Raw genomic sequence first — 3,100 nt, forward strand, 5'->3', positions numbered from 1 at the left:
CACACACCCCGCCCACACAAGCCCCACCGAAGCCCCGCCCACATAAACCCCTCCCACACAAGCCCCACCCACACAAGCCCCACCCACACCCCGCCCACACAAGCCCCACCAAAGCCCCGCCCACACAAGCCCCTCCCACACAAGCCCCACCCCCTCATCTCTGTGCGCCCCCACCTTTTGACCCACCACCTCCCTCATCCCACCCCCCCCCTTCCCCACACACACACATGGGGAGGGGAGGGATGGGATGAGGGGGTGATGGGTCATTGGGGGGGCGCACCTACCCTCCCTTCATGTTTTGATCCTCTTCTTGTAATTCAGAATCAAGTAATTGTATACAAAACAAATATAATTTATTAATATTGAAAATATTAAATATTCATTTGCGAGAATGTATAATCTTTCCCAGCAATCTTCTCCAGATGTCTTGTGATTTCGAAACTCAGACACCATATTCTGTTTTGAAACAAAAGTGGATAATAATTACATGGTAATATGAGTAAGCCTCGTTGACCACTGAATTAACACACCAGGAGGCCGACTCAGCCTGTCATCCTTTCAAGGTCAATAAAATTAATTCCAGTGTACTGACAAAACCGCGTTCAAACTAATAATGCAACCAACATTAGACGACATTCTAAAGAGAGAGTGATATTAATAATAATTCAGAAATATTTACCTCCAGAAAATCATGTGTTGTACAAGATTGCTTCAACAGCTGATGTTGTGCGATAGTGCTGAAAAAAAAAAGTCAAGGGTATAGATGAAGAGACAGACAGACAGGGAAAGCAACACACACCCACACACGCACACACACACACACACACACACACACACACACGCACACACACACACACACACACACACACACACACATAGACACGCACACACACACACACACACACACACATAGACACACATAGACACACGTGTCTCACCATTGGTTTAATTCATTCGAGATCAGAGACCGGTCATTATAAATCATTGATCTCTTCAATAAGAGCAGAGAGAGGTAGGTAGGAAGACAGACACACACACACGTGTCTCACCATTGGTTTAATTCCTTCGAGATGATAGGACGTGATAAGACTTCGTGCCACTCATTGAAAATGTCTTTCAATTCTCTTCTAAAATCATTGATCTCTTCAATAAGAGTATTAATTTCATGAACCACGTCGTGATACGTAAACTCAATTTCTTCCAATGCCCTGTCAGGGAAAAAAAAAATATATATATATATATCAGAATTATCATGATTTAATTAATAATCATTTGCTTCATCGTTCAAAGAGAAAACCAAACAAACTTACCAACTCTGTAGTAAGCTTTTGCCTTCATCGGAAGAGAGATCATCCATGTCTCAGTTGTAAAAATGAAAATCCCGTCTGGCAGAAACTTTGTCTGGTGAATCACTTATAAGGCTTACAATGAGAAAATTCCCGAAACATTGGGTGCGGCCACAGGAAATGACAGCTTGGAAAATAACTGGGCGATTGTATGAATCATTTACAAAACATACTTAAAATGGTTTCGATTCAAATGTTTTCAGTTCGTGTTCTGAGATAAAATATAAACACGAGACCTTGTCTCACAGAATAGTTCCTATTTTTTCACAGCATGACTGTCTAAAACCACACAGCACGACCGTGTCAAAAAACACTTCCTCATTTTCACGGCATGAACTGAAAACATTTGAAACAAAACTTTTTTTATGGCGTGGTTTATACACAAAAATGATTTGCAACTCGGGCGGTGGTCAGATGAGATCATTAAGAGAAGTTTATCATTTCGTAATGGCACAAAAGGGGTATCTTAAAAAATATAAAGATTCAAATGTTTTAGATGGGGATTATTGTGCAAAGAAAATTAAACTATTGAAGGAATTTGAGAATGAACAAATCTTTATAGGTTCAATGAGTGAGCTGTTCAACCCCCAGGTTAAAGGGGAGACAAATAAATATACCTTGGGATAGCCTGGTTATATATATATACAAAGCCTGGTGTTGGCTTAGTGGTTAGGGTGGCGGCTTGGGATCCCAGTGTCCCGAGTTCGAATCCCGCTCAGCTGCTGAATTAACACCAGGGGGTTGACTCAGCCTGTCATCCTTCCGAGGTCGGCGAAATGAGTACCAGTATACTGGTCCCGGTGTATGCCCCGGTTAGAATAGGTGTACCATATCCCTGTGTTGTAAGAGGCGTCCAGGAAGGGCATCCGACCATAAAACATTGCCTCACAAAAAGCCAAACCCCTGCACAGCAGGGAAAAACGGATAAAAAGGGGGTTTATTTTTAGGGGAAAAAAAAGGGAATCGCTGAAAATCCCCCATTCATTTACATGGGGAAAAGTGAGCCAGAATCAGTATTCTTACCCTACTCTCCTCATCTGACTCGTTGTGGCTAGGGCAGTAAAAGCGACAATATTGAGAACATACAACATAAGGCCAAAAAAAAAAATGTTGCATTGGCGTAACCCGCCCGACCCTAAAAATTCCCCGACCCTACGTTTTTTTTTTGTTTTTTTGCTATCGAAAAATTTTGCCGACCCTATTTTATTGCTATTTTTGTTGTTTTGCTATCGTTTTCAAGTATCTTGTTGATTGGGATCGCGATCGCAAAAACCCGGAAGTGTTTCGGACAGAACCCGCCGACAAAAAGGGTGGTACTCGAGCCGGGGGAGATTTTGGGAGGGATTTATTAGGAAAAAAAAAAATGATCCCGACCGACCTACCCTATTTTTCAGTGACCCATTACGCCAATGCAACATTTTTTTTTTTTTGGCCTAAGCACATCCTTCAATTTTTGTTGTCTCCAGATATGCAAACAGAGAAGCAGTAGAAAAGTATATGTTTGATGTTGATTTGGCTGAGAAGGGGGAATTATTATACTTCGTTTTGCCATGGTTTCTGCGATACGTTTTAAGGTTAAATCAATCTTGTCTGATTGTGTGCTTATTCTGATGAGTTGGAGGAACGAAAATAAATCATTAAGTTATATATATATATTCTTCCTCTTGGGGGTAGAAAAAGGCAGCTCGATTAGAAAATGGACACCATCACGCTTCATACACAATGGGTGCATGATGTACCACACTCGATGGATA

The 3,100-nt window shown here is 41.6% G+C and overlaps 1 long non-coding RNA gene across 1 annotated transcript; it reads right to left on the reverse strand.

Moving 5' to 3' along the window:
• Positions 1-224: 224 nt before the first annotated feature.
• On the reverse strand, positions 225-2,366 carry LOC147011743 (uncharacterized). Its single transcript, XR_015051793.1, has 4 exons — positions 1,311-2,366; positions 1,050-1,208; positions 680-737; positions 225-456 (listed from the first exon to the last, which is right to left on the reverse strand). It is a non-coding gene; the product is annotated as an uncharacterized LOC147011743 (long non-coding RNA).
• Positions 2,367-3,100: the final 734 nt, after the last annotated feature.

This window comes from Eptatretus burgeri, chromosome 15, assembly GCF_056783735.1.
Source record: "Eptatretus burgeri isolate ZD-2024b chromosome 15, Ebu_testis_v1, whole genome shotgun sequence".
Lineage (NCBI taxonomy): Eukaryota > Metazoa > Chordata > Myxini > Myxiniformes > Myxinidae > Eptatretus > Eptatretus burgeri.